This window comes from Dermacentor andersoni, chromosome 3 (assembly GCF_023375885.2).
Source record: "Dermacentor andersoni chromosome 3, qqDerAnde1_hic_scaffold, whole genome shotgun sequence".
Lineage (NCBI taxonomy): Eukaryota > Metazoa > Arthropoda > Arachnida > Ixodida > Ixodidae > Dermacentor > Dermacentor andersoni.
The window spans coordinates 75,780,208-75,798,186 of NC_092816.1; the positions used below are offsets into that span (position 1 = coordinate 75,780,208).

Consider the following 17,979-nt stretch of genomic DNA (forward strand, 5'->3'; position numbering starts at 1 on the left):
AAGAAATTTTCTGTGTCACATCGAAACAAATTAATAAAGCACCCTTCTCAAAGAACGGGGGGGGGGGGGGACAGATGGGCTGCTCTGTAAGTAGATGGTGACGGCCTTTTACTACGTATGTGAAACATTGTCCCCAAACCATATTAGTTCTGGTTTTGATATTTGGCCTTTTGTTCAGGAGTCACAACACTAAAGTAGCAGGGCACGAAGTTGCAGGAGACGGTACCAAGTGGGAAAGGCAGAGGAAACGCTCCTCTAGTTAAACATCAACGCAAGAAGACGTATGAGGTTCAAGTTCAAGTTTATTCACATTTTCTTGCGTACATGATAAAAGCATTAGTGATGTTATTACATTCGGTGGTCCCATAGTTATGAAACTGTCAGGGGTACCACCTAATAATATACATATCAAGTAGGTATGCTTGCATACATACTTGTACTTGTAAGTATGTATGTGTACTGAAGGTGGTCACACTCTAGCGTATGTAATATCGGCAGAAAATCTTGTAGAACGTACGCTGCGCTATATACTGCATATTAACCATAATCGCGATGTATAACATTTCCTAGATGCGTGCGCAGACGCACCAGCACCATTTAGAATTTATCGCTACCGGTGTCGATGGCATGAATACTTTGCTTGTGCCCTTCGATGGCCCACATGAGGTCGTTACAGGGCTCCAGTTTGTTTCATAATCGGCATCTTTTTTTCACGGCTCTGTGGTGTCTAACCAGCCTCGCTCTTCGTATTCCTTGAGCAGGTCTACCAGTTAAATTTTGATTCTGCTGCTCCTGTTTAAAGGTCTTTTCTTTGGCAATCGCCACAACTGATGACTACAGTACAGTTAAAGTTAGGCTTGGAGTAAAATCGCTAAAGTTGAGCTAGTTGGCTGTCACATTCCTATCATACAACGTGAACAGAAACTCAGGAGGAAAGAAAAACAGATATACTTGAAAAAAAAGTAAGGTCAGCATGGCGTCGCTTAACATTAGACTTACAGCGAGTGCTTTTTAATAACACTCACTTTTATTGCAATGTCTGACACGAGCTGCAAAAGAAGCGGTCACTTGTACTTAATAAAGACGCCATGAGTCTGGAGAAAATGTTGCTAAGAGTTTTATTGCAATTTGACCCAGAAAAATCTTAAAGTCATTAGGGACGCGACAGAGCAGGGCTGTGACATTTCAAATATTTAAATTGCGCGTCATGGCAATTTACGCACTCACCTCGTGCTCAGTAGGCGTGCAGATAATAGGCTCGAGAGATCACTCGGCATTTATCATCAAGCCTATACTTTCCAGACCCCGAAGGTCTGAACTTAAGAATTGTTTTGACGGATGAGTGAGGGTGGATGACTATTTCAGGACAAAGCGTGAAAAGGGCTCGCACCGCTGAACCGCCACCCTAAGTCGAAATTCTTATGTTAGAGAACCACGTGCTCTCTCAATATGTTTGTTTTTTTCATCTAAACTGGTCAACACTTTGACGCTTCAAAGCGAACTTTGCCCGTGCTTGTGGATCCGTACTTTCCGCAAAGTTTTATCTTCCTCATATGCGTGTGATGTCTGTAGGCACATAAATTTGTCATCGCCAACGCAATCTGGTCTATACCAAATTCTTGATGCCATAGAGCCACCGTGAACTTTCGTCAGTTTCCAAAACCTTGACACGTCAGCTTCCATGTGCTCGTTCTTTCTCAGCACAAGTTTTTCCACGTCGCAGTTGCCCACAACACCTGCCCGGGACGGCATTTACTTCGTCGCACATTTTCAACAAGCGCTGATCCCACCGTTCTCGCACAACAGCCGTCGACGGGCCGGCTGCTGTGCGTGAACCCCAGCAAATGTCATTGCAGTTTGTTTTCTTGAGAACTATGGACTCAACATATTGGGATCGTTGACAGAGAGGTGCTGAGACGACCGAAAGAACGAGAGGGCATGCTGCGGTGACATTGAGGAAGACGAACGAGTAAAAAAAAAAAATGTTTTCTAACGCAAAGACGTCGACGTCAAGAAATAGGACGAGACGAGAAAATGTAGGTAAAGACAGAATGACGTGATTGCAGCTGCAGAAAGAATTCATAAGGAAAAAATAACAGCGCAAGACAACTTTGATAGCGAGAGTGCTGGACTGTCGCAGTGCTATTGTTCAACCCTTCTATTGTTCAGTTGATGCACGCACAGGGCAACAAATGCGAACCCTTGACTGCTGACTGCACGGAAAAAATTATGCTCACGTAACATATCTAAAAGGGCCGTGCTCACTTTAGAACTGTGCGAAACTACTATCAGGATAATAATTTGCTGCAAACGTATTGTCATCACCTGTATAGTATCACATTCTTGGCCCGCCTTCGAATTGAATCACTCCGATACTGTCCTTGGTCGCCCCTTTCTTTGTTCCAAAAGTGACATTTCTGCTTTATCAAGTATTTTGTTAATCTATACATAACATTTTGTTGATTAGGATTGAGGAATTCATGTTACTTATTAGCAGAAAGCTTCAGTTGCAACTTTCTAAACATCTTGAAAAATTCTCTGTGTCTGTGGTGCAACAAGCAAGGGAGTACAACGACTGGCTAGGAGCTTCGAGGATGAGGAAACGTAATGCCCTTGATAAGGGTATTTATCGAACACACGATAGCACATACAATATGGTGTTAACATAGTTATATTTTGTTTTTGTTGCTTTCTATTTTCCTGCATTTTTGGTTGCGCTCAATTCCCCGATTACATATTGTACATGGTTTACGTTTTCATTTGGTTTTGCATTAGCGTGAATTATATTCTTCTTTCTTTCTTTTGTTTGCGTTATACACACCTCAGTGGCGTGTAATTTACCACCTTTTGCCTGGTTTACCGACATTTGCTATAGATAGCACACCAGCCTTCAAGAAAGATAATAAAGCAAGAAAGTCGCAGTTCCGGCCGAAAGGGCAAGCTTCAATTGCGATAGCAAGTTAGCAGGCAGCTGTAGGAAGTAAGGATAGTAGTTTTATCGGCCGTATAATATTGTAACCATGGGCATACTAACTAGAGTAACAAACATGGTGTCATTAGCGCACAAGCAAACATGAACACATCTCACTCGATGACCACGGAAACTCGCTATAAAAACGCTGGAGTGAGAAACGCGGCAGCAGCAGCGAGCGAATTGACCTTTGTGCTGCGTGTCGGCATCAACGCATGGTGGGCTCTCTCCCCGTCGCAGATGGCTGTCAAGATAGAGTGGTGGCGGGCGCGGGCGGCCGCTCGGGCCGCCCTGAGTAGAACGCGCCTGCCCCGTTTCTACCGTCCTCCCGGAGCTTTGCGCACGGTGGAAGATGGAGCGCTTCATCTCCATTTTCCTCCCTTGAGTGCGCGAAATTGAACCGCGATTGTGGGCTTACCCTCGCAAGCTTTCAGTCGCACATACAGCATTCTGCGGGCGGCGACGATATTATCGCACTTCGGTGGAGACGGTGACGCCGACGGCAGGAATGCGCCTAGTGTGGCCATATATTTGCTATCGCAATAAAAAATCGGATCAGTCAACGCGATATGCAAATCATATGGCATGGGACATGAATGACCACTATACGTTGACGAGTTTGCCCTATTTTGTATCGCTATAATTTTACATTCTGGTCGGCCTTAACAGTGGCGGTAATTCTCGCTCCAAGGTCACTCGTTCGGAATGGTAAAAAACAGAAAAAAAATGGCCGTGCGGAAAGAGCGCATCTATTTTGCTTCGGCGTCAACGGCAGTTATTTCTTTCCTTGTTGCCAGCAACCTCAACTATGACTTCCTGCAGCACGCTGGAGCCAATTCACGGTCTTTACCGTTATTGGTTTACTATCTACAAGTTTCGTTCGTGTTTAGTGGCGCATTTGCTTTAAGGACTATAATTTAATAGGAGATTTTTTTTTTCAATTTTATCGGTTACAAAAATTGGGATGAAAGAAATGTATTTCCGTTCAATATTACCTATAGGTAATGTTAAACGGCATAGGTAATATTGAATGGAAATTCATATCTTTTATCACATTTTTTCTGTCCATGTAAGGCATGCTTTTTCACACTGTCATAGAGGAAAATTGACCAGAATCTCGTTTACTTACAGCAGCAGTATGGCGCAGATATTGAATTTATATACTTTGCGCGGTTTCCTCTTTCGTTCGATGTCGTGTGGCTTCATCAGCGTAGCTGTCACAATTAAGAAGGCTGTGTTACTACTATGTCTCATTTCAACTACTCCTTTGACGGAATAAAAAAAGGAGTTCTTAGCGATCAGAGTCTAGGGATTAGGCAATGAGTTATACATAACACGCATTTCTCCTTCTTACTTCCAAATTTCCCGTATAATTATTACTTTGTAGGATTTACAAACAAGTCATATACAATAACAGTTTACGCAAAGTGGTATATCATGTCAGTAATTGGTATTTCTTCAGGAAAACAAGCAAGACGAAAAACGGAAATGACAGCATTGGTCGAGAAAGAAAGTTATCCGAAGCCAAGCTTTGAGAGGCAACTTGTCTGTGTCCGGCCAACCATCTTCAGTAAACCTGTGTCTTGTTTGGGACCGACAGACAGAACAGAGACATAAACTAAAAAATCAGAATGCCGACTAAACTCACAAGTCTGTGTCTGTGCTGCAACAAGCAAGGGAGTACAACGGCTCGCTAGGAGCTTCGAGGACGAGGAAAGTAATGACTTTGATGGTAATAGACAGTTTTAGTTTAACGTATGCAACCGAACGTAAAAGCATTGCGTACGTAAAGAAATAGCGTCGTCCTAAGTGCGCTTGCTCGGAACGTTATTGGGTTTCTGCGGTTTACGCGCGCTATGATAACGTACGTTATTTGGCGACTTTAACGTCCGTAAAGTTTAGGGACGCTAAGAAATAGCGTTGACGAACATGGCGGTACCCATGGCTCCCGCTTCAGCGTGGATTCTCGTGATGGCTACGTTCTCACTCACGTTGATCGCCAGTAGCTATTTTAATAAGCTTTCGCTTTCTCTAGACTCACTTGAAAGGTTAGTTATGAGCGCATAGCACGTCCATTTTCTGAGATCGTTCGGCGATTCTGGCGCCCGCACGCCTAACGAGACGCATCCACATGGCAACAGCAGGATGGTTGCTAATGGACCGTCTTGGCTTGGATACGTTTGGAACGAGGCAGCAGACGGCACCCTGTTTTATAACGTTCTCTTTACGTTTGTGTTTCCCTAAAGTAAACAAAAATACTGGAAAGGACACGCACAGTAAAGTCCCGCAAAGGTGCTTACGCTTAACGTAGGTAAGGCGACGAACGCTTTTCTAAAGCTGTCTATTGTCACGTCGTAGGGACGGTAAAGAAAGCAGGAAAACTGTGAACGGCGGAACTAATTCTTTATTGGGCGAACCTTTGCCCAGAAAAACAGGCTGCGCTCAAAGCACGACGACAGTGGGGGACTCAGTCGGCGATCGTCGAAAATCTGATCAGCGGGTCAAGCGCGTCGGCTTTTATACATCAGTCATCGAAGGTTCCAGAGTAATTGCTGGGACCCGCGCGTCTTCAAGAAAGTTCTACGCCATTCGCGTCGCGCGATGAAATCAGATTACACAAGTTCGGTGACAACAGACAGCGGATAGAGCCACCGATAACTTTCGAGAAACTTCCGATACATGCAGGCGCATCCTGCGATGTGCGATAACATTTGTTAAGTGGTGAAACGCGGTCCCCCGATAAACAAGTACACTTGTCAGTATCATCGTGTTACTCGTTGACCATGGCTAATATGAAATAGAAGCACTCAAGAAGGGCAGGAAACAGCATTCACGAAGGAAAATGGCTGAGCAACGCGCGACCACGACTTAGGCTCATTACCCATCAGCTTTTTTGCAGTACACACGTAAAAGCGTGGTCCTGGACATTGGTCCGCTTGCGATTAGATGGGTACTGGTGTAGTGGAGCTGCTAAGATATCCCCTTCAGTCAAGGTGTACACGCTTGAGGACGCGACTTGCTTTTGCCATTACTGTGCACTGGTCGCAAGGAATAGACAACGAACATTGAGTTTTTAGTAAAATGAACATTCTTCTTTCCTAAAGTACATCAATTTCACTTCTGAGGGAATGGTATCGCATCAGGCGGCTGCTTTGACGAATGTGCTACCGTGTTTGACGGGACGTTTGAAGTGGGACGTTTCAGTAGCAATTGCGAAAGAATTTTGTTCTATGTTGGGATTGCGCCGACGACATAGTTTTAATGAAGAAACGTGGCCCTTCGCATCCTTCTTCACAGAGTGGAAGGGCACTGAGTTTCCTTTTAGACAGCCTGTAGACTGTGCATGAGTCACTGTACCAGCAACGGCTAACTACGTCTTTTTTCTAACATGCCAAATATTGTTGGCATGATCTGTTCCATTAATTTCATGAGGTATATCAGCGTGGTTACAATGCACACATTTCAAGTAAGTCACTGAGCTGCCTACGTAATATCATTAATTGTGTGCACGTTTTATTGAAACCAAGCTTGTGTTGCCCCACTCGTGTCGGCGTCGGTGTTGCCGTACGAAAATACTGAAGCCGCGGGAAAATAAGAAAAATGATTTTCGTGCTGCCGATTTGAACCATCGACCTCCGGGTTGACAGACCTACACGCTAACCAATTCAACCACTGCCGGTTCATCATACGCGCCCTTTAAGGCGGGCCTTTATATACACAAAGAAGTAGACTCAGCGCAAGGTGCGAGCCAATCACAGGCGTCCCTTCCCTTCAGAAGAGGGAAAGGATGCTATCGCATGTTCGCTCGCCTTGCGCCCGCCGTTTCCCGCCAGTTCAGGCCCGGCATTCACATTGGGAGGCCGCGTTTGCTTCGGTCTGCCGAAAAACAGGCTGCATTGAATGTACGGCAGCGGGAGCGAGCCGCGCGTCGGGCGTTCGACCGAAGAACATGTGGCGTTTGATGAACGCCACCGGGAACTCGCTCGAGAAAGTGCTCATCGTCGGTGTTCCGACCTCGCCGGGAGTGAGCGCGAAGCCAAGTTGTTATGACAACGAAGAGCCGCGGATCCCGAGCTTCACTTGCACCCCTCTTCACAGTAGTGAAAAGGTGGTCAATTTTTTAATAAGTGTTTCTATAGAGACATGGCAACTTTTATAGGGGCTGGATACTTCTGTGACCGGACGTGTTCCAGGCCTCAGTTGCCTCAGACGCCGTTATTGTCAATTACCTTCCACACCACTAGCAGAAAGGGGATCTAACAACTGGTCTGTTCCTGCTCAGTTCATGCTGAAGGCATGGCGCTATTGCTGCAAAAGGAAAGGACTACAAATTTTGTGCTGCAGTATGTGGTGAAGCAACTTGAATCATAATTAACGTATAATGAAGTATAGAAACCTCTTACAAAATAGCTGCGTACCGAGAGAAATATTTATAAAACAAGATTGCCAGTGTTCAAAGGAGACGGTACCACCACCACGATGTTATGTTTCCTGTTTCGTGGGAATATTATTCGCGCAAAACAAGAGATAACAAATCTTGTAGACACAAACCGTTAGCGGGATAGTCATTATTTTGGCTAACAAAAGGTCCTCATACAGATAAAAGTGCCAGCCACCAATGAGGAAGTGAAGGAATCCTAGTTAGCACTTGCCTGAAACTTTGGACCATGCTCAGACAAAAGCGATCCTAATTTGCATCTAAATGAATGGCTTGTGTGCTGGGTAATGAGCTCCGTGCTATCAGTAGCGAAAAAACGTGCTTGTGGTGCTTTTCAGCGCTGCTGCCTGTGATCGCCCGCTCTCCGGAAAATAAACCGCGCCATGACACATCCGCACAGCCTCGTACCCCTATGCATCAGGTAATAAAGTCCAACTTTCTTACATGTGTAAAAAATCCGCTTGGTCCTGGTCAGTGGAGAAAGGTGATGTCAAAATAAATGTATTTGACATATTTCAGGTGGCCCTGCTTTCGGAAGAAAGCGCTTCATCTGGACTGCAGCGCAGTACCAATATAGTAAATGGAGGCCTGAAAGAAGCAATAGCGGGGTACCGGTTTTTGAACAGCGAATACAAATCCTCTGCTGAAAACGTAACAAACGCAGACCGAAGAAAAGAAAAGCATGGAGATAAGGAAAAGAAGCACAGCGCAGTGCGTAAGCTTACTCCATACAAACATCAATACAGGATCACGCGGTTTCCTTGGAGGAATGGCAGCGTGAGTGATAACGCAACCATTGAAAGAAATCGCACAAGAAGCCCTGAGGAACGGGTAACCAGATCCAACTCAAGTAATTATTCCAGCGTCACAGGTGCACGCAAGCTGGAGGAGATATCGCATCAATCGAAAGCAATTACTCCAGCCCAAAATAGATCCAAGCAGCGTGCTTTGAGCCAAAGTTCGTGGCAAATTGCTGAATCAATTTTCAAGAAATCACCTGTCACAAAGGCTTTTCGCAAATGGAGCAGCACCGAGGAAATCTTTTCTACGGATTCTACGAATCTCGAGGGCAAAGTGCCAGTGTCACGTCGAGAAGAGAGCCATGGTGGGAAAAGTTCCAACAAATCTGCCTATGAAACATCCTGGAGTCGACCTCTAAACGATAAAAAGAACGCCTACGCAGCGTCGAATTCAATCATAACAGTCAATGAAGGAGCAGCCGCGTGGCATCCAGAGCAAAAATTTACAAATCAGCTCATTCCGGCTCCACAAGAAAATCAAAACACAAAGCAACAAGCGCGCAGTTTGGTGGGACAGGCTACAAATGCAGCGAGCCACAACACCGAAGAAGCTATGTCAGTGGTGCGATATAGAGAACCCTTCTATTCGTCTAATAAAGCCACCAAAGAGGGGAAAACGCAACAAGCCATCGTTCCTGGTACATCTCGCGCAGCGCCATCTCGGGGAATTGTGCGACAAAATAGAAAGACTCCAGCATGTTCTCAGGCCGTTACACAGCATAATATGCGCCGTCAAACTAAATCCGCGAAAGAAAATTCAATCACAAGAAATACCTTCATTCAAACGACACCTCGAATGGCGCCCTTCGGAACGAAGCCAGGAGTTTGGCCAACGCTGACAGCATCGAGCCAAAAAACACCTGTGGTGACATCATTATTATCGACCCAAGCAAGATTTCGTGTAAGCACTCCGTTTGCTGCTCTTCCAAATGCAACACGCTCACAAATAGCATTCGCACCAATGTCGAAACAACCAAAAATTATAAGCACCACCAGTGGTAACCAGCCGTACGCCTTACGCCCTACCGATGAAAGGCATGTGTTCCAGCTCGGAAGAACCCCACGGAGCTCAACGCTGCCCACTAGTTTTGTACCAGCGAAGGGTATAAAACTACTGCCAGATAGCAAAGTTATTATTGACAAAACAGAACCAAGTACGCCAATTCTAGCAACAAATGGAGCAATTTCGCAAGTTACAATGCAGCGAAAACTAGTTTCCGTTTCAGACCCAAGACCAGAAACAAATCAAGCGCGGGAAACACCGCCGTTTCGATTGGCTCCCCAAATGCATATAACCAAAGTACCACATGCACTGCCTCTTGGCAGGACATCAGCAGAGCCAGCTTTTGCATCAGTACCAGACCAATCAACGCAATTAGGAAGACCTGATGGCAATATGCCACCTGCAGTGACACCGGCGCTTCAAGTCAGAAGCCGGCAGACGACATCTCCATCCCGGTTCACTCACAACACATTCATAATGGCGTCTTCAATCCCAATGGCGGAAAGCCCGCTGTCCGTTACAGCATCAGGAACAGGCAACGCGCGTGCGATGCCTCCATTCACTGGAAAAACAGGGGCCCGGCAAAGTTATGTGAAGAGTATTGTCCTACAAGCGGCACCACGAGTAAATATGGGGTATGGATCAGTGCTGCAAGAACGCCCACCAGTAGAAAGCAGCACCGCTGCTACGCAGCCATATGCAGTTCGCCCTGCAGAACAAAAGCGAATAATCTATACAAGAACTATACCACAGACGACGTCCGCGTCTGCGAGTACGCTACAAGCGATAAAAGCCAAAATGCAGGCCACGCCGATTCTGAACCTAGCCGGGAATTCCCAAGTACTACTCAAGCAGCCCACAAATCCATCTTCGGCTATGACGGTTCCTGGTGAAGGACCGCGAAAAGATCCCGCTCGTAGAGCACTGCCATTACCATGGTCGATTCAAACTCAAAGAGGAGAAATAGCCTATGCAGCGCCTCGTGGTAAGCCTCTCAAAGCGCCAAGCTTTGCAGAAATTTCAGAGAGTTTACCGCATTTCACAAGACGTAAAGCTAATATGGAACGCGCATTGCCTAAGACAGCAGAAAACGGATTTCGGAAGTCGATGTCAGAAGCGCGATACACCGATAAAACATTTATAGCTGCACCTTCAAGCCTAAAGGTGCCCAGTACACAAACTTTTAGAGCACCAGGAAGAGGCAACGTACGTGGAATGCCTCCGCTCTTACAAACTAGGAATGCTAAACAAGATTATATTCCACGTGCAGCTATAACTGCATCACAGACAAGTGTAGATTACGGAACAGTGCCGCTAAAGCCCGTACTCTTGGCAAACACTGCAGCTTCTAGGCAGTCGCGTGTAGTTCGCCCTGCAAAGCAACATCAAATGATCAATACAGGAACTACTATACCTGTTACTACATCCGCATCTGCAGGTTGGCTACCAGTGAAAGAAACGACAATGGAGAAAATGTCTATTGAGAAGGAAGCCCCAAATTCGCAAGTTCTATCTAGGCAGCCTAAAATCAGTCATACACGGGCATTTCGAAAGGAATCAACGCTCTTTCCTGGTGAAAAAGGAGGTATCACTCCTGCACGTAGTATGCTGCCGTCCGTATATGCTAACCTTACCCATAATACCGAAGTACCGCATGTAGTTCCACCGAGTAAGCGTTCCACACGGCCGTATTATGGAGCGGCATCACAAAGGTCACCACTGTATATGACAAGACGTGCGGCAGATAAGAAACGCGCAGTGCCCACTTCAAGAGAAGCTAGAACACAGAATATGGTGTTTCAAGTATGGTCCACGGGCAGAAGTTTAAAACCGGTTCTTTCCGTCCCCTACATGCAAAGCCTAAAAACCTTTACAGGCCCGGGAACAGACGACCTACTTGAAACGCCTCCCTCATCACTAACCGGAGGCGCCCCTCAAGGTTATGCGTCACGTAGCGTCTTTCCAACAGCAGCGCAAGAAAATATACTCACTGAAACAGTGTCCCAGAAACCAGGAGTTGTGACTAGCAGCGCCGTGGCTATGCAGCCATATGCTGCACTCCCTACTGAACAGGCACATGCTGTCCAAATTCCAAAGCGATCATCAAATACATTAATTGCTACGGATCCTGGATTATCTGAAGAAGCAAGAGGGGTGCCGAGAAACATAGCGATACTTGAAAAGACTAGAGCAAGCATGCGCTTCCCTGCCGAACATTCTACAAGGGCATCTGCAGATATGCTGCACGAATTGCCTAGATATGTTCAAAGTCCACAAATACCACAAAACCTGGAAAGTCACAGAGGCGGCAAGCAATATGGAGTGAAACCGTCATCTGAAGCTAGAACTCCTGGAAAAGTGCCCGACGCTTATTTCATTGATGCGGCTTCCACGAGAAAGTCAAGACGTTCACTCAACGTAAGAGTACGACGTGCAGTGGCAGACATTGGAACGCTTCTACCACTCCAAACTGGAAGTACCCTACAACGTAAGGTATCCCATGCAGTGATGCCTACTTTGCCTCGTGCAACGATGCTATTCGAAAGCGTGCCAGAAAAGCAACAAATTTTGACAAGCAGAGGCGCAGCTAAGCAGCATGTTGGTCTTAGTCCAGTTGAGCAGGGCAATATGGTAAACATGAGAAATCCCTTGTTGACAGCACAAGGCTATAGTACAGCGAAGGAGGCAATAACGCTGTCGAAAACTACGCGGATTAATCAAGAGGCAACAATGAATCTCCGAAGCTCTGAATCCCCGAAGCCCGAGCCAACTAATAAGATTAATACAAGGACAATGCCACAAGCACGATTTCTTCACCCGCCATTTACAAGATCATTTGAGGAAACAGTTCCGAGAGAGCGACCAACACTGTTGCGGTCAGGCGCCGAGAAAGAAACTCTAGGGCTCCCGCTACCGACCACTAAGAACGTGAACGGCACCAGTACATCTCGTGTAGTCCTTCCTAGTAAATTCTATAGAATCTCGCCATTGGGAACGATGCTGGAGACGCAAAAGGGTGCCGCAAGTACCAGGGTGGTGAAGAGCCAACAAATGCTTCCTGCTAGCCAAGCCGTCAGTCAGGAGAAAAGATTTCAACCACATATACCTTCTGTGCGGCTTAAAAAGCCCCACGTCGAAACCCCTCTAGGAACGTCATTAAGGCCTACGACACAGCTGACTGGGAGAAAGCTCGTAACGCTGCCAGTCGTGCTTACTAGTGAAACATACTCGGATGGCCCCGCTATTTTCAAATCAGTGCCAGCCGTAAAAGCACCAGGAACATTGGAAACGAAACCACATATTCCCAGAAAAGAAAGGGGTTTAGCAAGTGCCGTGCTTGGCCCTAACCAAAATATGGGAGGGTCATTTGGAACACTGCAACAGGTGCGACTTCACTCCGCAAACCAAGAAGCGGTAAAAAAAACCAAACATCACGACCTAAACTTCCACACACACCAAAAACCATTAAAACGAAAGAAGAAAAACTCAAATTCAACTATAAAATCCACCCAAGCACAAACCGCGCCATGTCCAATCGCACCCGCTGAACCAGCTGTGAGTTACGAAACTGGCACTGCACCACAAATACCATCTACGGCAACAAGAGAGACAGAGAAGAAAGCTTGGCAGGTTCATCAGGCAAGAATACATCCATCAACAACCAGAGAAGGGGCAACATTGGGTGCCTCACATATCAGGCGCACAAACATAACGAACGCAAATAAAAAACGAACAAGCAAAGTAGTAACAAAGGATACAAGAGCACATGGAGCAGTCGTTAGTTCACTACCAAGTATACCTAAGCCTGGTGGAGGACCTTCGCAGAAGCATTCACGCGCTGGATTCAACGCAACGTATAGAATAGCGGATACTGTGCTGGAACGAGCTGATACGAAGACGACATCAACAGCAACGAAGAGGCTTCCAGCAAACATACCAAAAAAGGCACCTGCCATGATAGAGACAACGACGAAAACACATTCCAGAAGTTCGCAGTCAGTTCAGATAAATAACGCAACGGTTAATAGTCGTCTTAACACAGGCCAAATAAGCCAATCACGTGGAACCTTACCATCTAAGCAAATAATCACTCCTCAACCTGGCGCTTTGCCACAAAAACACTCTTCAGCAATGCGTTCTCAGGTAACATCCGGTGGAGCTTCGCACACAACTAAAAAAGTAGGGACGAATATTACAAGAATACATGAAGCCGGCGCGCCTTCAGTACTTACTAAACAAAAGCAAGCTGGAGGACTTCGTGCGAAGCACTCACATTCTGATTTTAACAGAACGGTTACAGCAGCCGGCAGTGTTGGTAACAAAACGAAAGCAGCAGCAACTCACCGGCCTGCAAAAGTAACACCGAAAAAGGTTGCGGCGAGTACGACAACGGCGATAACAATTTCTAGAAGATCGAAATCACTTAAAGTAAACAAGACAAACGTAAATAATACTCTCAGAAAAGGCCAAGGAAGCGCACCACATCGAGCCGCACTACCTAAGCAAACAAGCATTTCAAAGTCTGGCATTGTGCCACAAAAGCCATATGTACCAGCCAATGGCGCGGTAACCTCAGGGGCAGCTACTCACACCACTGAAAAAGTAGTGAGAAATGTTACAAGAGTACGCGTAGCCGCTATTCCTTCAGTACCAACAAGACAGAAGTACACTGGAGGAATTTCGCCTGCGCAATCACTTCCTGATTTTAATGGAACGCTAACAACTGCAGGTACTGTACAGCCGGGTAGTTATACCAAGGCGAAACCAGTAGCAACTCAAAGGCCTGAGGCTGAGACACCCAGAAAGGTACCAGCGCCTACAGCAACAAAGGTGAAAACAGTGTCGAGAAATTCGCAATCAGTTCACATAAACAAGACCCCAACGTTAAATATTCCTCTCAACTCGGGCAAAGAAAGCGTACCAGGTGTAGCATTACCCCCTAAGAAATCAAGTATTTATGAACCACGCACCGTGCCAGAAAAACTATCTGCACCAACAAGCGGTGGTGTAACAACTGGTGAAGCTACAATGCAAAAAGTAGTAACCAATGTCACAACAGTACTTGGACCCACCAGTCCTTCAGCACCAACCAACCCGAAAGTATATGCAAGCATGCCGAAGAAGCCAGCGCCTTCTGATTTGAACAGAATAGTTGCAGCAGCGGGCACTGCGCAGCCGGGTGCTCCTACCAGGGTGAAACCAGCAGCGACGAACATGCCTGAAGTAACGACACCCATAAAAGCACCCACGGCTACAGTAACAACGGTGAAAACAGCGTCTAGAAGTTCGCAATCAGTTCAAACAAAGAAGACAGCTTTAAATAGCCCTATCCACGAAAGCAAAGGAAGCGTACCACGTATAGCATTACCCCCTAAGCAATCAAGTATGCAACCTCGCACCCTGCCACGAAAGTCATCTGTGCAACCAAATGGAGTGGCAACATCAGGTGAAGCTACGCACACCACGCGAAAAGTAGTAACCAATTTCACAAGAGTGTTTGGAGGCGCCGTTCCATCAATACTAACCAAACCAAAACCAGCTGGAGGCCTGTCACGGAAGCAAGCACCTTCAGATTTGAACAGAATGGTTACAGCAGCGGGTACTAAGCAGCCGGGTGCTCCTACCAGGGTGAAACCAGCAGCGACTAAGAGGCCCGAAGTAGCGACACCCATAAAAGCACCCACGGCTACAGTAACAACGGTGACAACAGTGTCTAAAAGTTCGCAATCAGTTCAAACAAAGGAGACAGCTTTGAATAGCCCTGTCCACGAAAGCAAAGGAAGCGTACCACGTATAGCATTACCACCTAAGCAATCAAGTATTTCTCCACCTCACACCCTGCCACGAAAGCCATCTGTAGAACCAAATGGAGTGGCAACATCAGGTGGGGCTACACACACCACGGAAAAAGAAGTAACCAATTTAACGAGAGTGTTTGAAGGCGCCGTTCCATCAATACTAACCAAACCAAAACCAGCTGGAGGCCTGTCACAGAAGCAAGCACCTTCAGATTTGAACAGAAAGGTTACAGCAGCGGGTACTACGCAGCCGGGTGCTCCTACCAGGGTGAAACCAGCAGCGACTAAGAGGCCCGAAGTAGCGACACCCATAAAAGCACCCACGGCTACAGTAACAACGGTGAAAACAGTGTCTAAAAGTTCGCGATCAGTTCAAACAAAGAAGACAGCTTTGAATAGCCCTATCCACGAGAGCAAAGGAAGCGTACCACGTAGAGCATTACCCCCTAAGCAATCAAGTATTTCTCAACCTCGCACCCTGCCACGAAAGTCATCTGTACAACCAAATGGAGTGGCAACATCAGGTGAAGCTACGCACACCACGGAAAAAGTAGTAACCAATTTCACAAGAGTGTTTGAAGGCGCCGTTCCATCAATACTAACCAAACCGAAACCAGCTGGAGCCCTGTCACAGAAGCAAGCACCTTCAGATTTGAACAGAATTGTTACAGCAGCGGGTACTACGCATCCGGGTGCTCCTACCAGGGTGAAACCAGCAGCGACGAACATGCCTGAAGCAACGACACCCATAAAAGCACCAACGGCTACAGTAACAACGGTGAAAACAGTGTCCAAAAGTTCGCGATCAGTTCAAACAAAGAAGACAGCTTTAAATAGCCCTATCCACGAAAGCAAAGGAAGCGTACCACGTATAGCATTACCCCCTAAGCAATCAAGTATGCAACCTCGCACCCTGCCACGAAAGTCATCTGTACAACCAAATGGAGTGGCAACATCAGGTGAAGCTACGCACACCACGCAAAAAGTAGTAACCAATTTCACAAGAGTGTTTGGAGGCGCCGTTCCATCAATACCAACCAAACCGAAACCAGCTGGAGGCCTGTCACAGAAGCAAGCACCTTCAGATTTGAACAGAATGTTTACAGCAGCGGGTACTACGGAGCCGGGTGCTCCTACCAGGGTGAAACCAGCAGCGACGAACATGCCTGAAGCAACGACACCCATAAAAGCACCCACGGCTACAGTAACAACGGTGAAAACAGTGTCTAGAAGTTCGCAATCAGTTCAAACAAAGAAGAGAGCTTTGAATAGCCCTGTCCACGAAAGCAAAGGAAGCGTACCACGTAGAGCATTACCCCCTAAGCAATCAAGTATTTCTCAACCTCGCACCTTGCCACGAAAGCCATCTGTACAACCAAATGGAGTGGCAACATCAGGTGGAGCTACTCACACCACAGAAAAAGAAGTAACCAATTTCACAAGAGTGTTTGAAGGCGCCGTTCCATCAATACCAACCAAACCGAAACCAGCTGGAGGCCTGTCACAGAAGCAAGCACCTTCTGATTTGAACAGAATGGTTACAGCAGCGGGTACTGCGCAGCAGGGTGCTCATACCAGGGTGAAACCAGCAGCGACTAACAGGCCCGAAGCCGCGACACCCATAAAAGCACCCACGGCTACATTAACAACGGTCAAAACAGTGTCTAGAAGTTCGCAAACAGTTCAAACAAAGAAGACAGCTTTGAATAGCCCTGCCCACGAAAGCAAAGGAAGCGTACCACGTAGAGCATTACCCCCTAAGCAATCAAGTATTTCTCCACCTCGCACCCTGCCACGAAAGCCATCTGTACAACCAAATGGAGTGGCAACGTCACGTGGAGCTACACACGCCACGGAAAAAGTAGTAACCAATATAACAAGAGTGTTTGAAGGCGCCGTTCCATCAATACCAACCAAACCAAAACCAGCTGGAGGCCTGTCACAGAAGCAAGCACCTTCAGATTTGAACAGAATGGTTACAGCAGCGGGCACTACGCAGCTGGGTGCTCCTACCAGGGTGAAACCAGCAGCGACTAAGAGGCCCGAAGTAGCGACACCCATAAAAGCACCCACGGCTACAGTAACAACGGTGAAAACAGTGTCTAAAAGTTCGCGATCAGTTCAAACAAAGAAGACAGCTTTGAATAGCCCTGTCCACGAGAGCAAAGGAAGCGTACCACGTAGAGCATTACCCCCTAAGCAATCAAGTATTTCTCAACCTCGCACCCTGCCACGAAAGTCATCTGTACAACCAAATGGAGTGCCAACATCAGGTGAAGCTACGCACACCACGAAAAAAGTAGTAACCAATTTCACAAGAGTGTTTGGAGGCGCCGTTCGATCAATACCAACCAAACCGAAACCAGCTGGAGGCCTGTCACAGAAGCAAGCACCTTCAGATTTGAACAGAATTGTTACAGCAGCGGGTACTACGCATCCGGGTGCTCCTACCAGGGTGAAACCAGCAGCGACGAACATGCCTAAAGCAACGACACCCATAAAAGCACCCACGGCTACAGTAACAACGGTGAAAACAGTGTCCAAAAGTTCGCGATCAGTTCAAACAAAGAAGACAGCTTTAAATAGCCCTATCCACGAAAGCCAAGGAAGCGTACCACGTATAGCATTACCCCCTAAGCAATCAAGTACGCAACCTCGCACCCTGCCACGAAAGTCATCTGTACAACCAAATGGAGTGGCAACATCAGGTGAAGCTACACACACTATGGAAAAAGTAGTAACCAATTTCACAAGAGTGTTTGGAGGCGCCGTTCCATCAATACCAACCAAACCGAAACCAGCTGGAGGCCTGTCACAGAAGCAAGCACCTTCAGATTTGAACAGAATGGTTACAGCAGCGGGTACTACGCATCCGGGTGCTCCTACCAGGGTGAAACCAGCAGCAACGAACATGCCTGAAGCAACGACACCCATAAAAGCACCCACGGCTACAGTAACAACGGTGAAAA

At 46.7% G+C, this 17,979-nt stretch overlaps 1 long non-coding RNA gene across 1 annotated transcript in view; it reads left to right on the forward strand.

Moving 5' to 3' along the window:
- The window catches only part of LOC126544968 (uncharacterized), a 29,796-nt gene that overhangs the window by 1,383 nt on the left and 10,434 nt on the right, over positions 1 to 17,979 (forward strand). The window contains exons 2-3 of the long non-coding RNA XR_011893400.1: positions 7,748 to 7,830; positions 7,929 to 17,718. This is a non-coding gene — a long non-coding RNA (uncharacterized lncRNA). The remainder of the gene's footprint in view (positions 1 to 7,747; positions 7,831 to 7,928; positions 17,719 to 17,979) is intronic.